Source organism: Typopeltis vanoorti, chromosome 25, assembly GCF_054136105.1.
Source record: "Typopeltis vanoorti isolate ZY-2024b chromosome 25, IOZ_Tvanoo_1.0, whole genome shotgun sequence".
Taxonomy (NCBI): domain Eukaryota; kingdom Metazoa; phylum Arthropoda; class Arachnida; order Uropygi; family Thelyphonidae; genus Typopeltis; species Typopeltis vanoorti.
Window position 1 is genome coordinate 17,207,883 of NC_143573.1, and position 18,134 is coordinate 17,226,016.

At 35.2% G+C, this 18,134-nt stretch overlaps 1 protein-coding gene across 2 annotated transcripts in view; it reads left to right on the top strand.

Annotated features, from left to right (window-relative positions):
* Positions 1-18,134, top strand: part of LOC150092575 (dual specificity protein phosphatase CDC14C-like) — a 301,512-nt gene that overhangs the window by 23,557 nt on the left and 259,821 nt on the right. Inside the window, exon 1 of one of the 2 annotated variants that reach the window (XM_090414345.1) lies at positions 8,228-8,337. The exons of the other annotated variant lie outside the window; for it this stretch is intronic. The gene's annotated coding sequence lies outside the window, so the exon portion shown is untranslated. Of the gene's footprint in view, positions 1-8,227; positions 8,338-18,134 lie in introns of those variants that run through there. 2 annotated transcript variants of the gene reach the window in all.

Below are 18,134 nucleotides of genomic sequence, written 5' to 3' on the forward strand. Positions count from 1 at the left end.
CTGCATCCATAGTTTGCTGATTGACAGGACACTCTGTTCCTCTTTTTTGTTTGACAGTCACTGCAATGGTCATATCCTAAACCATAAGCACTGTAATCAGTGCCTTAAACTCTCCATATATTAATGGGATGAGCATAGCCATGTCAACATAATTGCTGCCAAGACCACACTTCACCTATCTTCTCCCTTGATAATATACACCTAGATTTTTCTTTTCTTGGACTGACTTGCCTCTACCTAACTGGCATTACATAACATCCATAGCCTCCTCTGCTGCCAAAAAACATCTCTCTCTCGCTGATCCACTTTCCGACACTATATAAATGCCAAATCCACCTCATCTGAGAATACTGTTTTTGCATTTTAGGTGATGCACCAAAATCCTCCCTATAAAGACTTGATACTATTTAAAAGGGGGCAGTCTGATTAATTGAAGGCTTACCTTTCACCGATTCTCTCCATCGATTTGTTACCGATATTCACTTCTACCTTATGCCTCTTCAGTAGGTATTTTTAATGAATACTGAACTGGCTACCACTATTCCTCCACTTTACTTCAAGTTGTAAACTCATGAACCGCTGCTGGCTATCATCCATTCATTGGCCATTGAAATGATACTATTTAAAAGGGGGCAGTCTGATTAATTGAAGGCTTACCTTTCACCGATTCTCTCCTGTAAACTCATGAACCGCTGCTGGCTATCATCCATTCATTGGCCATTTAAATGATACTATTTAAATGGCCTTCAAACATGTTTTGAAGATGGACAATGAACAAATTTCTTGTCTTCTTGTTTTTTTCACACCTTGCTCCTTGCTTTGAAACAGTTTTTCCCACTATAGGACTACAACTTTTATTTTTTTATAAACATATTAACAGATTCCTTTTTTTCTCAATGACTTATCCACACATGGTACTATTGGACTGTAGATTTTGCAGCCTCTTTTGTTTGAGTTGATATTAAAAGGAAAAAAAAAAACTTAAAGTTTATACTTGTTACTGGACGTACTGTTGGAGTCAGAAAGTCACTTGAAGGGCTATCCTAAATTCACAATACCCATATACTTGTTACCATAAATTCATTCACTGTGTGTACTCTTCATCCTTTCTGCTTCCCGACAACAATCTATTTACTCACATAATTTGCACAAAACCCTTTGCTTGCCACTCCTTTACTTTATGCAGTTTGCACTGATGAGCTCTTTTTGTCTTCTTTCTTTCTCTTGTGTGAAAGATCTCAATATTTTTTCTCATCTTCTGTCTCGCTTTATCTATTTCTCATCAAATTACAGCTATTTATATTATTATTATTATTTGTGACACTTCCAAGGAGTCAGAAGACTCATCACAGGAGGAACCTATCGTACAGCTCTCCGTCTCCACCACTATACCGAACCTCTACGACCAATCATCAGCGCCATCTACTGGCCACTACCACCACCACCACCACCACCACCACAGCTAGTATTTTTTTGTCTGTAAATTGCGTGTGTTCTGAAGGGCCGATTTGTCTGTATGCGGGATGAAAAACCAGAGTTTCAGGGAGAAAAAACCCTGCTACCTCCGTATGAGATCGGCTAACTCACCTTCGATTGAAAGCGTGATATTATATTTTTCTCTTCCTGTTGCTTTACAGTTTGCATTCCCTTTTGTGTGTTCAAATGCCAAGAGTTCACTCATGCATAGGCATTGCGGAACTGCAGCACTCCCAATTTTTCTCGATATATAAATATTTATTAATTTATTTATATTTGCTTGTAATATTTAATTTTATCATCAACGATCCTATGCAATTCTCTTATTTTGTATAAAAATCCATCTTGTAGCACTTAGGACGGCGAAGGACGCTTGCAGCACTGTGTTTACCACAGTGTCATATTGCTACGCGCGCAAGAATATGCACGTCATAGACGCGAACTATTTGCGAAATGCGGCACTGTCTATCGCACAGTTCCACTGTTGTTTATATGCAGTTTGCGCCAGTAATAGAGTATTCTTAGTGCTTATCGTGCTTACTCCGTCTCTTTAAATATTTGGACATTACAATTAAAGACATAAGTTATGTCTTTAATAAAAACTATAACAAATGTTATGTCACATAACATTTGTTATAGTTTTTATTTTAGAACATTATTGGGGTTATGATAATGGATTTTATTTTTATCGATAATAAACAATATTGTTTCATGTTTAATTTTTTTTTTAGTTTTTACCATAATTTTGATATTTTATCCAAACACTGTACTTACAGTGTGTATGTATATTTCGAAAGTTGCAGCACCCCCACAATTTCAAGCCACGAGCCGCCACTGCTCCAGGGACGTTATCTTCAAACTTCTAGTGTTATTCCAAGGACTCATTATGGGAGACTACCTGTCATGTCCTTACTTGAACTTGCTCATTGGCATTTTACTCACCACTGCCACCGGCAGTCCATTTTGTAATCCTCATGCTTGTTCTCTCTCTACTTATCATCAATGCAAAAATCTTTCCTGTGCCACCATCTGAAATTCCCTTAATAACATTCATGACTGTTATCATTCCCTTTTCATCTACTTAACTGTGTAGCCCACTCTTCCTTAATCTGTTTTTCATAATATAGTATTTCACAACTTGGTTACTGCAGTTACCTGCTGCATATGAACATTCTCGACGTTTTCTTATGCCCCCCCCTTCCCCAGAATCCACACAACTAGGTGTATAAGTCGATCGCTGAATGAGCGATCTACTTACAGCAAATCCCTGTTAGTAAATTTAATGCACAATCTGCATACTCATTAATCTAGAATACATAACAGAGACCCAATACTGAGATTTTGCAGGAAGCTGCAAAATCTTGGTATTGGATACCACAGCTCATTCCACTCTCCAGTATCATTGATATGCAGATTGAAAATTAGCAGCTTTGAGCACTGAAGCATGCTTCTGGCCACTCTCTATCCCAGAATTTGTTTCTCCATGTATACTTTCTGATACTCATTTCCTCTTTCTCATATCCATTTCTCCCATTTGCTATTATCAACTTCCATGAGATATTCTGTTAAATGATTTTGCCAAAGTAAAATATTATCCATTTTCTTCATCCAGTACAGTCTCTTGAACTTTTATGTATTTCAAAACACGGTAATTTTCAACCCATTTCCACCCACAGTCTCACTCATAATAAAAATCTATCTGCATTCTCTAAAGTAACTCTTCCCTAGAAGTGTAAACAAACTTAGGTGTTGAGTTATTCGAGGTTTTTGTGGTACAATTAAGAACTCCAAAGGAACATCTAAGGAAGATTTGGTGGCATCCTTCTTAGAGAAAATTAAAAAAACAAAAAAATTCTCTACAATAACTATAGCAAGTCAGGACTGGCAGGCCAGGCTTTAGATACCCTTCGCACAGAATTAGAAAAACCACAGCACTACATGGAAGTCGTTACAAGTGAGAGAGCGAGTCTGTTTTCAGTCATTGAAATACTCGCCAACCCTCAGTAAGTATGACCGTGTTATTATCAAAAATCTGAAGGTGGTGAGTCATGTTAAGACCAACTTCTGTGTCAATTTCTCAATTCTGTGTGTGTGTAAACCTATATTACATTAGTATCAATACGGTGGGTACAAGAAGGGTTAAATAATTGAAAATCCTTCTGTAGAGAACACAAATTTTTTTCAAGCCATTTAAGATTTAAGGCCACCGATAAGTAGTGTAGTGATATCACACCAAGTGACGAAATTCATTTACCACAACTTGAAAACATTTTGGTGGTAGTAGTTGCTGTTAGAAGAGGGTATAGCTATCCACTTGTATAACCAACCTACCTACCTAACATATGTGGATTTTCTACGCGGGTGGGAAGCGTTTGATATCGTACTGGATTGCTTGGAACAAAATATGGAGTTGTTTCTACTCTGACATACGAGTAAATGGCCTTTTTGGATAGATTAATCAAATTTGAGTCTTGAAATTGACGTTTGTAGACTCTTCCAAAAAAAAAAAAAAAAAGCCTCAACATTCTTGTTACTATCATGCAACAAAACTGTTGCATAATAGCAACAGTTTTGATGCAAGTAATAGGTATAAGCACTAATTGCATTACCTCTAGGTATGCTGGGAGGCATTACAAAAACTTTTTTTATTTCTGCTTACGGAACAGCTGAATAAAGTCATGCCGTTAACGTCAAGGCAAATATCGCCTGCCCAATAAGATTTTATACCAGAAATGGAGAACATTAAAATGAGTCTCTCATTGATTGAAGAAAATTTCTGTACTGTTGCGTATTAAACGGTCTCATAAAAACTTTGTTAAAGTATTGGACAAAAATAAGTTACTTTCCAATGTCTAACTGCAAATCTTGCAGTTAGACATTGGAACGCAACAGTTAGACAATCTAAACCTCATCAGAATTCCTGTTATGATGGTACTTCATAAAACGTTATATTATTACTAACTTACTATCAACAATTTTCTTCCAAATTACTCTGTATCTGCCAGGACTCTATATTGTCAAATTTTATACTCTATCTTCTAAAGCAATTTTTTACTGTATCAATCCACCTAGATCCCGGTCTTCCTGTGGGTTTTTTCTTGTCATCCTAGCAACAAACAATTGTTTTGCTTACCTTTCTTCTCCCATTCTGTTTGTGATCATACTAACTGAGATTAGTTCTGCTAATACATCCTTCAATACTAAATTTTTCTCGGAATTCTCATATCTGTGCTCGTTGATTAACTGTTTTGTTTCTAACCTAGCCTTCAGATAAGTTAAAACGGCTTGAACAATGCCTTGTATACTACGAGTTTAGTACTCTATTTTTTTTTTTTTTTTTAAATTCCATATAAATGTATTCAGTTAACTCCCTACCGTATCAGCTTTTCTAACTTTGTTGCCCATTTCTGAATTTATTTTGCCACCTTCACTAAACTTATTCCAAAATAGCTGAAATACTTGACTTGTTCAATAGATTTCCCAGGATACGGTTTATGTTTTCAGTTTCTGTTCATTTTCATAGTTCTGCTTTTTATTGCTGATTTTCATGCTGTATATGTTACAAGACTTATTCAGTTTAATTAAGTTCATCATTAAATCATTGGACAGCACTTAGCCAAGCTTAGGTTTTATATCTTGGCATACTACATATTAACTTGAGCCCTTCTCCCGACTTGCTAGGGCGGTTAAATTTTTCATAATTTATGTCCTTCTCCCCCTCCAAAAAAAAAAAAAAAATCCCTATATTTTGATTCTGGTTGACCAGTGTAATCTGTTCGAACTTAAAGATTGACGTTATGAATGTACTATTTTCGAAGTTAATTATTGTTTTGCAAATTAACTTCCATTTGCGATATTTTCAATAACTTACAGCAGCTGAAATAACAATTACAACATACGGGAATATGGTGGTACGAAAGTTATATTTGTTTTTCATTACAAAGCAAAAAAAAAAAAAAAAGGGTTTTCTGATAAATGACTATAAAAAGTGTGCCAAACTTGTTATACATTCAGCAGCCTTGTCGATCAATTACCACAACGTTTTACTGTCTGGCATTTGGATCAATTCTTAAACAGTATACATATGGCACATCTGAAAAGCATAACAGTTTGCCATGGAAATTGAAACAGAACGGATCGTTATTTTTGGTAATGTCTGCAACTTAAAACGTAGCAGAGGACCAATTTGTAACACGAATGTTTTATCATTACAGTACTACTTTGTAAGTTTATTCCTGATTGCTCTTTTACTGAAATTATTTCCTCGGGAAATTTGGAAGTTTTGTTTGAGGAAGTTGTCCTGCAACAGCTCAGTAAATACATTTTCATTCTTCTCATGAGATTCTACTGCTACTCAATCAATGTTTGGATAATTAGTCCCCAGTATGATTATTCTTTTCGCTCCCATCGTATATTTGGTGATGCATTTCTTTGTCAGTAACAACCAGGAACCGATTCACCAGGTCTGTAACAACACTGCACTATGTATTTGATCTTGCTACATCAAACCGGATGGCTTCGAACTCACTGCCACATGAAAAACTGTTAGTAGTATTACAATCATAGGTCTCAACGCTAACTGGATTTAAGTCATATATCATTAGCAACTTATGAAGATATGAATCACAAATCCAAAAGAAACGTTTTGGAAACCTTTAAGAAAAAGGCGAAGCTTATAATTATTGTAAGAATTTGCTGGATTTTTGCTAATAATGGACTAGTCTATAGGTTTAAATATAAATCTGTATTTAAACCAAACCTAGTACAAAAACAAACCAGACTAAACGTATACAATATATTAGCCCTACTAATCCTATTGTATGGAAGTGAAATCTGGACAATAAAACAAAAAGACATAGATTAATAACAGCTGAAATTAAGTTTATGAGAAAAACTGCAAAGTATATTCTATTTGATCACAAAAGAAATGAAGAAATTATGAAAGAATTAAACCAGGAATTAGTAATAGAAAAATTTAAAAAAATACAAACATAAATGGAACACGTTAATGAAAACAGAAAGGTTACCAAAACAAGCCTTAAATTACAAACCATTAGGAAAAAGAAAACCAGGACATCCTCTTAAGAGATTCAACGAATCTCTTCTACTAGAGTGGCCACTCTAGTCCTAAATCCTTGACAGGCATGATGATGATGGACTAGTCATTACTAGTAATATGACGTTTCAACGTAAATATGCATAAATTCACAGAGAATATATATACAGACAGGTTTATTGGTTATGTTTTTGTTGACCGATATCATCGGGCTAGTTGAGGATACAAAGGTAGTAGGAGATTTGAAATGGGTAGCGAAATTTTAGTTTTGAGCAGGGCAAAAACGAGTACCACATTGAAAGAGGTATATACGAAAGTTTACTTCTAAATTAAAGCAAAAGAGATGTTGAAAATTTGAACCAAACTTCAGTGATCTATAGTGGAAAAATCTGAACCAAACATTGATTGATTCAGCCAGTAAGAAGCATCTAGAGAAGTTTTATATATATATATGATCATAGCGAAATGTTCTTGAAGCTATTGAAAATGATTAGAAATTGAATAAAAGTAACACAGAAGCAATTGAGGATGGTGCTATAAAAGCTAAAGATAAGGAATATCTGAAGTGATTACACTGAATAATCAGAAGGCCTGGTTAAGGGATTTCCAGATTAGATTAGGACTGTCATTATACCTATCTAAAGAAAAGGGAACTATAACTGAACCTGAGAATTGTAGAAAACTTTCGTTGACAGTGCTATAAGGTTTAGGTAAAAGCTGTAGCAATCAAACTTCCCTGTTTAATGGATTTCATTCACATCTGTCTTTCTTAGAAGAATTTTCCCTTCAACCTGAAGCGACACGTGATTTTAAAGTGCTTTAATGCTTATCTCAATAATATATTTTGTGCTCACAGAAGGCAAATCAATCACTGTCATTGGATATGCTTGTCTTTCTCCAGTATATTCAACCCCGATTGCGCTTAGGCTTCTCTCAACATACGTTAGTTAGCACTAGTTTATATTGAAAGTTTATTTTTCACTTGGTCAGACTATAATAAATTTAGTTTAATCCTGTATCCAAGTGTGTGCAAACAAAGTTTGCGCCTGAAAGTATCTTCAGGACTGGGGTAAAGTGGTACACCACCGGGCGACTCCTTGCAAAGGTGCAGTAAGCTACCAACACTCCTGAGCTACCAACACTCAAACTTTCAACATCTTTCTCTAAATCCAGAGTAATTTAATAAAATGGTGGCACACCGTTTGGCAGCTCCTATAGGAGGAGATGACCTTGCTAATGCTTCTGCCTTGGTATCTCCACTTGGGCCTGGCTCCCACTGAAGAGACCTCAATAAAGGTCGAAACTAGTCTGGGTAGTGGCCCTTCCCTTAATGCATAACATTAGACATATCTGCAAGAGGATGTGTTTTGCATTATGGGAGATACTGAGATAGGAGTGTTGGTAGCTTACTCCACCTTTGCAAGGAGTTCCCCGGTGTTGTACCACTTTACCCCAGTCCTGAAGATACTTTCAGGCGCAAACTTTGTTTGCACGCACTTGGATAAAGAATTAAACTAAATTTATTATAGCGCTAGTTTATTTTAAATGACATTTAAAAAAAATCAGTGGATAAATTTCAAATGATCTTTTTGTACATATTTCAGAAATAGGTTGTACGCATATATTGTACTCATTGCTAGTTGAAATGTACAGATTTAGTCGTGTGCGTTCGTGTATCATAAAGGTCTTCTGGAGTTCAATTTTTTACGTAAAAGAGACTCCTGATACAGAAATACAGTGGAAGTTATGACATATTACTTTGCCTCAATCTATCAAAACCGGTATATTGCTTGCTTGTCAATTCGGTATACTTTTATTAATTTCTCCATATTATATTTTGTACTTTTTTTTTTAATGAATTTTATTGCTGTTATGTGTTATAAAACTAGGTGTTGTTATGTAATATGGAACGCACTAAAATATTTCAAATTAAAAGTATACGGGGGACAGGGATTTTCCCCTACCGAACTCGGGTTTTTCATCTCGGAAGTTGTCTTACGGCTGTTCTACTATGCTCTCCGGACAGGAGAGTACAACACAAGCAATTAATAGTCGTAAGACGAGTCTCATAAGTTTTAATTCAAAACAGCCACAAGGACACTTCAAAACAAAATGCAAATGATGACAATTCGATTGCGAGAATTACATGCGATTACTGACTTACTGAAAGTAAATGCAGTCCATTGTGTATTACATTACAGTTAAGTATTCGATAAAGCGAAGCACATTTTGAGCGAGCAATTGGAATATTTTTGGTGTATGGAATTGCGTAACAGGTAGACAGGTAACTTTTCCCGTGTGCTGTTGATTTTGGCCTGTTCTTCATTCTTTTAAAGTTATTTTATCATTTTTTTTTCTCTTTGTTACTTTTTTGCGTGTTCGCTTTGTACTTTTAAACGGAACTGACTCCCACTCTTTCTTTCTCTGTACGCTATTCTCGGTAATTACAGGGTGTATTATTCCTCCCCTTCTCATCTCAGTACGCTGCTTCCTTGCGATATGTGATCCGAAGTTTTTATGTATCACAACTGTAAATGGATAGCTACTCGTAGTTGGAAAAAACTATTCCTTCCACAACAAAACATTTTATTATCGAAAATCTTATCTTATTTTGTTTTTTCCCTTAAATTAGAAATTTCGAAGAACTGAAATTGAAAATTTGCAAAGCGAAGTTATATAATAATTTGTAACGGACTGTGTTGGACAGGAAAACTATTTTAAAAAAAAGCACGAGGTCGAGTAGTTCTACTAGTAATATAATTTTATTTATTAATTACAATTAATACTACCTGAGTAATTTATCCATATTGAGAAAGGTTGCTTCGCTGGAAAAGCAGCAAAATGATGTCTAATTTTTTTTTTTTTTTTTTTTTTTTTATCATTTTAGTATATTAATTTAAATACAAAAGAAAATCGCCTAATAATTTAGATCAGCTTTTTTTTTTTTTTTTTCTTTAAATTCCTATACAGTTTCAACTTTCATACTGACTTCATACTGACTTGCTGTCCTGGAAGGACAGTAAGTCAGTATGAAGATTTGACCTGGAAGGACTTGTATTTTCAAGTGAAAGGATCTATTTATTTCTCTTTCTAGTGACATCCTCAAAATTACAACCAAGTATCGATTCGATTCCTCTACATGCACTAACGTGGAATCAGGATGTAAAGGGGCGGGGTATTCTCGTACGTGGGAATTTAGTTCTTTTTGTAAAATTACACGTAGGGAACTAGCTGAAAATTCCAAATTAAACTTCGAAATATATCAATTATTTGTAACTGAAAGTTTAATGACATGTGCAAATAACGTTGTTATTTGCACACGTCATTAAAAGCCGAGTAATGATGTTGTTCTGCATTTTAACATAATTTTTATAATAAGCATAGATTCTTATCTTAATGGTTATGGAATAATTGATCTTTTGTTCACTTCATTTTAATTCCAGACATATTTAAATGTTTCCTTCAGTTCTTTTTCTTTTACTGTTCACAGTGAAGCACTTTAATGTAATTCTGGAAATTACTTTTCCCCAGCGAATTTGAGGGAAATCCAAGCATTGCCTACTTGGTCTATTTGGCCGAGTTCGAATCTAGTTATGATATTGTTACGGAAATCCTTTGGTGTTAGATGGTTTTTATATAGTCTTTAGTTTAGTTTTTCTATTTTTATATACTCTGCTTATTTGGTTTGACTGCCTTCAATAAAAAGTGTCGCGTTTAGTATTTAGAGTTGTATTCTACTCTAATTCGTAGCCCAAACATTTTTCTATAACTTTTCAAAATTTGCTGGGGTATAATTAAATTACATGGATAGATAACAGAACTATGCAAATTATGATGTCGTTGAACTGTGTAAATTTTTTCGTTCGACAATCATGTGCCAACAAGTAAATAAAACAGATTATATATATATATATACTCATTGTCCCCACAAATATCCAAAATACGGTACTCAATCTCTCGCAAGTTCTTTTCCAGCACATGTTCAGTGTGACAGAATTGCAGGCAAAGAGCATTCTGAGCTCATTCTCTTAACACCTGCTAGACCAGTGCTCCCAAACTTCTGGATGTCAGGGCCCCCCTTTGCAAAAATTAAAATATTTCACGCCCCCCCCTCGAAAAAAAATCGTAATAGAGAGATATATTATTATAATATTTATTGTATTTATATTCAATACAAAACATACACAGCGAATATTGCAAAAATCAAATGCATATATTGCATTTTTTGCCTCTTACCGTTTGGTTCTGAAGACGATGCAGGCTGTTCTGGTAAAAAAAAATATGAAATACTGTCTTTTTTTTTTTTTTTTAGTCTGTTTCTGCTTCTTCTGATTGTTCGCGGGAATTTGTTTTTATTTTTTATCAGCCACTTATCCATCTCAAGGTTAAATTTTTTAACGTAGAATAGATCAAATAATATCACCACTTATCGATACTGGCACACCACAGACTGATAACATGAAATTAGTGAATATTACCTGAATAAGGGAATCCCTGAACCAGGAAATTTTTCTCTTTTGTGACTTTTCTCCCTTTACGGTAATTAAGCCTAACGCGAAACAGACAGCAAAGGCAGGGTTATTAAAACGTGCATATGATTGGTGCGGTATTAACAAAAGATCGCGCAACCGAAAGATAAAAGCATCTCTGACAATTGAGTTGAAATGCTAACTCTCTTCAACCGAATTCCATATGTGAAACTGCCATAAAATTCATTATATATATATATATATATATATATATATTACTTAGTTTTAACACTTTTACGAATTTTAACACGTTCGGTTGAATTTTATTGCTGCCTTGGGAAATCGAACTCACACACATCTAATTAATAACAATAGTTTTTAGTTAGTGTGTTTGCCCATGCAACATATGGTTTTGTTTCAGTCTATATAGCATAGTTTCTGTATGAGGGGACATGTGATTCATTTTTATCCCAGTTGTCTCTAATTGCACTATTTGTTGAGAAATATATTACACAGACTCCTCATACCTTATTCACTGGCATAATAAAAGTACTTGTTTTTATTGTCTCTGTTAGGGAGGGGTGTTGTTTACCACTGCAAGAGAATTACTATCTCCCCCACATGAACTTGGTTAAGCTTTTTTTTCATGTGTGAAGTATATGCGAAACTTTTATTGGTAACAGAAAACTAGCTCGGATTACAGTGATAATATAAAACGAGTTTTGATATGTATATAAAGTCAATATCAACAGTCCCTGATTACGAACGGTGATGAAAGGGACAGGAAGATTTGGAGCTTCCCTGGAGAGCATTCGAAGTAAATACAATTAACCACTGCTTTGAAATAAAATATATGAATAAGCAATATTTACTAATATTCATTAAGCGCTGAAATACGCAGGAAAACAAAGTTTGTGAACCAACACCAAAGTGTGAATTTTCCATTAAAATATAAAAAATAACAAAAAATAAATAATAAAAGTTAAATACATTTCATTTAAAATAAAAAAAATCTACTTAGTCTTAAAACATTTTAAATTTGTTTTCATTATTTCACGCCCCCCCTAAACAAAACCTACGACCCCCATTTTGGGAAGCGCTGGTCTAGACAACAGTTTGGTACACGATGTCCTTTTTGTATCCTCTACGTAGTGACTTGGACTGCATGACAATTTAAATCACCAGAAGCTTGTAGGTGAGCTCTAAGCGTGTCTTTTGGACAAGCTTGGTAGATAGTGGAATAGACTGATTGCGAGACTGGCTAAAGATATTTACCGGGATGTACATATCTTCGCTGCTGTACTGACTTAAAAAACCACCTGATACTTCTTTTACTTCTTTTTATTCTGATACTTCTTTTTCTTCAACACAGGACCAGTTTTCAATAAGTTCTGTGATTGTGTTTAATTTGCACACTAATCGGAAACCAAATTCAACATGCTAAAAATAGCTTGTACTATACTCCTTACTGCATTATGAATGAATATCGTCATTTTGACTCGGGATACCATACCCATAATATTTCGGAGAGATAGGCGAGGCCACTTGCTGACCAAGCCAATTAAAATTGGGTATTTCTGTTATCTGCTATGAAAACTCCATGATTCTGTCAGTATTAGTTTTCGAAATCTTCTTCAGCTTGCTGAACCTCTGAGATTCTTTGCTTCATGTACCAACGTCTTCCATTCCTTTCTATCTTGAGTTCTTTCATTCCATTTCTGGATTCCTATCTCAGCTGTCTTTTTGGATATTATCCTCCCAGCGCATTTACGTCTAGGTCGCTTTCCACCAGGCATCTGTCTTGAATGCTTGTGTTGCCATTCTTTTCACATGTCCAAGTCATCTTATTCTTCTGATTTCATCAGCTAGTTATGTGGATTTAGAGTTCATTTAGTTCTTGATTATGTCTTCTCCATTCATCTGTTCATCACCTATCTCTTACAGGCCCTTAGCTTTTTCTAAGGATTTTATTTTCAAAGATCTGCAACGCTTTTGCATCTTTATCTGTTATGTTCCACGTTTGTACTTCATATAAAACAATAAGTCTAATGATTGTCTTATATTTCTTTTTTTAATTCTGCTTGATAGAATTTTGGAAGACAGTAAACGATGTAGTCAATGATAAGATCTATTGGAGGCATGTATTCTAGCTTTTATTTTCATACTAACTTTTATTATCTCGAGTAATCAATGTCCCAAGATATTTGAAGGAAGATGCACTTTTAAGGTTCAAGTTATCAGTGGTAAAGTGGTCATTTCCCTTGATTGTGATTTCTGCATACATTTAAATATTCAGTTTTATCCTGATTGATTTGTAACCCTAGTTTTTCAGCAGGAGTTTTGAGTTTTCTAAATATTATTCCAATGTCTTCAGCCTTTTCTTCATATATCATCTGCAAATTCTAATATTACTGTTCTGTTTGTGTTATGTTTTACATTTTATCGAATACATTTTGCTACTGATAATTGAAAAGGATAAACTAAAGGACATCTCATTGTTTCAATCTTGTCTTATTATCAAAAGGTTTATTAGGTATTCCTAGTTCATCTAGTACTTCCCAAAGGCCGCCTCTATGAATGCTATCATATGCTTTTCTAAAGTTTATAAATAAAATACGGATCTGCCGATTATATTCCCATTTTTCCTCCCTAGTATCTGTAAGTGTAAAAATCTGGTCAACTGTCGATCTGAGTTTGACTACTATATCATCAGTAACTAGTGCGTTGTTGTCTTTGAGCTGCTTTCTACTTCAGCTAGTGAAGGTCTAAACATTTCTGGGCGACAGCTATAAGTATTCTGTTTATCATCAGTAACTAGTGCGTTGTTGTCTTTGAGCTGCTTTCTACTTCAGCTAGTGAAGGTCTAAACATTTCTGGGCGACAGCTATAAGTATTCTGTTTAAAAGATTCAACAAGTTCACCACAATTTAGGGATTTAAGTACTCTTTCCATCTGTTTGCTATTTCGTCTCTAGTGGTTAGTGTTGCTACTATTGCTATTGTTGATTATTGTTTTTCATATGTTTTTTTTTTGTTTGTTTGTTTGTTTTTAATTTCATAGAAACGTTTTCAAGGGTTATTTACTGTAAAATATTTCTGGATTTCTTCAATCCGTTCACATAAAAATTTTCTTTTCTGTTGTCCGATTATTTTATGGGTTTCTTGCTGCTCTCTTTGTATCTGTAAGCGGCATGAATACCGGCTGGGTTATTAAGCCAAGTACTTCTGTTTTTTGTTTTTTTTTTTCATTACTGCCAGTTCACATTCTTCATTAAACCATTTTTTACGCTGTATTTTACTTTTAATCCCAATTGAGTTTTCGAATGCTATTTTTATGCTATCCTTGATATGTTTCCAGATGTTTTTAATATTTTTATTCTTTTCCAGCTGCTTTGCAGACAAGTAGCTTTTTGACAGGTGGCCTCATAGACGTTTCACGGGAATAATATTATTCTGTGAAGGAAGTGCACTAGACACTTCTGTGAAGTCTTTTGAACGATTTGGGCGTGATCTAAAGCGAGTTATTTGTGAAAAATCGTTGCAATATCAAATGTTAAATTTGGGGGAGAAGAATATTTATCCATTTGAAAAAATTGGAGCATAAAAGTATTGAATTTTTAGCTAAATAACGAAAATGAAACCTATCTTTTTTATTTATTTAAACTTCTAAGCAACATCAAACACTTGATTAATGTTAGAATTTGTTTGCTATACCATTATGATAATTATAATGGTCTAATGATCAGCTCCAAGAAATTTCAGACCTTCATGTTGGATCAAATTGCCTGAACAGAAGGATGCATTAAGAGTGGAAGAGATGAACAGGAGATGAATATCGATTTCAGAAAAAGAAATCGATATTCACCGATTTGATAAATTTGATAACTCTTCATAAAATGATAAAATGGAATTATCATTTTATGAAGGATGGGGAAAGCACTAGAGGTCATCTTTGGAAGTTGAGAATGAATGCCGTTAAGTGGTGGGATGAGAGCTAGATTTTTCACTCGGAGTGGTGTGTGATTGGAATGGATTGCCATTGAAAGTGATGAGCGTAGGTAGTGTGAATGTATTCAAGAACGACTGCTGGTGCGGATAATATGTAACCTCTCTCGATGAGTCCGTGACTCCCTCCGTTGAGCGATAATAATAATGATTTTTTTTTTTATCCGTAAGTCAATTGCTTTTTAATGAGATTTTTGTAGCCCAGATCTATCCAAAAGTTTGCTCTGTTTCTTACCATATTTCCGAATGTGGTAGGAAACAGACCAAAATGGAGCTAGAATGTAAAATTTGTGCATCTGTGGTCGGAAAAACCTCCCCCCATTAAATTATGAAATGGTTTGTATTTTTAATGTTAAGGGGAGATGCTTAGACGAACTTAACCATGACTCTTGTTAGGAATATGTAACTTCGGTTTAATGAAAATGAAAAGAGACTCGAAATAAAAGGTGAGTTAGTAGGTTTCATACGCAGGTCGCAAGGTTTTTCCCCCTTCAGGTGTTTCATTCGGAAAACAGGCTAACCAACGAAAATAACATTCGCAATTAAGACATAATACAACACTGGTTTTCATAGCCTTAGTTGCTTCCGCTGTAATTCAAAACAGTAATCGGCCAAGTAAATGATTATCTAGTTCATGATTATAAAAATAAGAAAAATATTTGATGTCAAGATGTTGATATTTCATTTATTATCTTTAGCATAACCAGATGGTGCGATTATAAAGTTGAAGAACATATTTCTCAGTCCATAATTAAAACATAGTGTTTTCCATATATAATATATCCACCCTATAATATAAAATGATAAGCCTTTTTCTGTAACGTTTGTGTGTCAAGTTATTTGAAAAAACGTTATGAAACTCATTGGCTACCCTGAGTTTCATAATGTTTTTTATCCCCGTAGGCGTCAGGGGGCGGGCGGAACCACCCTAGTGTGTATGTATATATATATGTATATATATATATATATATATATATATATATATATAACGTTTCAACAAAGTAGAAATTGCTGATTTATATACAGGGTGGTTCAAAATTCCACGTACAAACTTTGAGGGGAAGTAGAGAACATCAAAACCAACCATATTCACATAGGAAAGCATGATCGGAAACGCCACCGAAAGTGATGGGTGGCGCTGTTCAAAAGCGCTCCAGGTGAGCAATTAGGGCTTTCGACGTAGTACAAAGAACATGCGTCGCTTTACGAACGATGATGGCAGACATGCACCTCGTTTACCATATTATGTATCCAGCTACTATTGAACTGTTCAGTTATGCCTAATAAAGTTTTTTACACTACTTACTGCCTTGTGTTATTTCTGTATCTTTGTGTCCCTGTTAGTACCTTCCGGTAGCATTTCCTGTGTGAATATGGTTGATTTTGATGTTCTCTACCTCCCCCTTAAAGTTTGTACGTGGAATTTTGAACCACCCTGTATATATATAATATCAGCAGTTTCTATTTTATTGAAACGGTGTAGTAGAAGGAAAGGAACTTTTGCATTAACAGCTACAAATTATGTATTAAAATCTTCCTACAAAACACTGTTGCCACACATAAGGCTGTATACGTTGAACAACTGTTTACATTATAAAATGCCAAAGATTATAAAGTAATATATTTGGTTCTACGAAGTTTGCATTTCATGCAAGATGAAAAGAAAAAAATATACGTCAGATAAGTTGGAAAAAAGTAGGTTCAGTAAATTTGTACCAAGCTGATCTTAAAATTGATTAATAAAACGAAAAATATATCCCATGTGAGAAAGTTAGTATTTAACATCTTTATCATGGTTTTCGCATCATTATATCAATAAATAATAGAAAAAAAATTCTGACATTATACCGAAGAAAGCGATCTGTTCGTTGAGCATTATTAAATGCATGTTTTACACGAGCATTCGTTCATCTTCTGCGCGCACATTTAAGCAGCCCAAAAGGTTGATGATCATTCTTATAGAATGAAGATGCATCTGTATAAAAATAAACTTAGAATTTCTAAGAAACCGAGAAATTCTGGAAAAATCCTCTAAGTAACTGAGAAACTATACAATTCGAAGGACAGAAAAAACGGACACACTCCAAAGCAACAGTGCGCCCACTCAGAGCACCAAAATAAACCTTTCGTTTATACGCAAGATCGTTAAGATCTTTTAACCGGAAGACAAACTTTCTTCTTATTGTTATTATTATAGAATAGTGACAGAATTATGCACAGGCAGAAAACATCTTGATCCTCTAGGTGGCACGGAATCTGTTACCCTTTAAACTTCATTATCTGCGCTTTTGCCACCCTCCCAGGCAATGCATTGCATATACCTTCACTCTGTGTGGGTGGGTGGGGGGGGGGGGAGAATCTTCCCCTTGGCCAAATTCCAAGCATATCCACGCTTTTGTCATTTTTGTACTCTTTCGGAAATGCCTCACAATTTTCTTTTATGCCTCAGTCACATCAAGTCATCCTGTTCACTCTACACTGCATGGAAAGTAGTCAGCGGACACCCCCAATCAATGAGCATGGTACATCGTACCATGTAACGAGTCAAGTATTTGTAGCCGGTATAAATCGGAGGAACATGATGGTCCCAAATCAATTCAACTGTGTCTGGGTGAAATAGCTGCGAGAAGTAAAGTGACGGAGTTTGAAGGAGGCATTGTGATAGGATACGATGTTGCAGGCCTGACTGTTCGCCAAATTGTTCGACAGATCGAATCATCCCAGGTCAACAATCAGTGATATCATGCTGAGATGACATCGCAGGGGTTAATTGCAAGTATTACCCGCAGTGGATGACCCACCACACTCACCGAAAGTGACCTTAGGGTACTACGAAGGATAATATGTAAAAACCGTCATTCGTCGGTCGACACGTTGAGTGTCGAGATCGACTGGAACATGAATCTGTACAAAAACATTCAGAACCGAGACTCACAACATGGATTTCCATGGTACGTCTGCAATATGCGAGTCCCACATTACCCGAACCAACATGCAGCGTCGTCTTCAGTGGTGCAAATTGCACGTACAGTGGGACGTGGAAGTTTGGAAAGCTGTGTTATGGAGCGACGAATCACGCTACATGCTTTACCGAGCAGGTGGACGCATCTCTTACCAGAGTGCGTAATC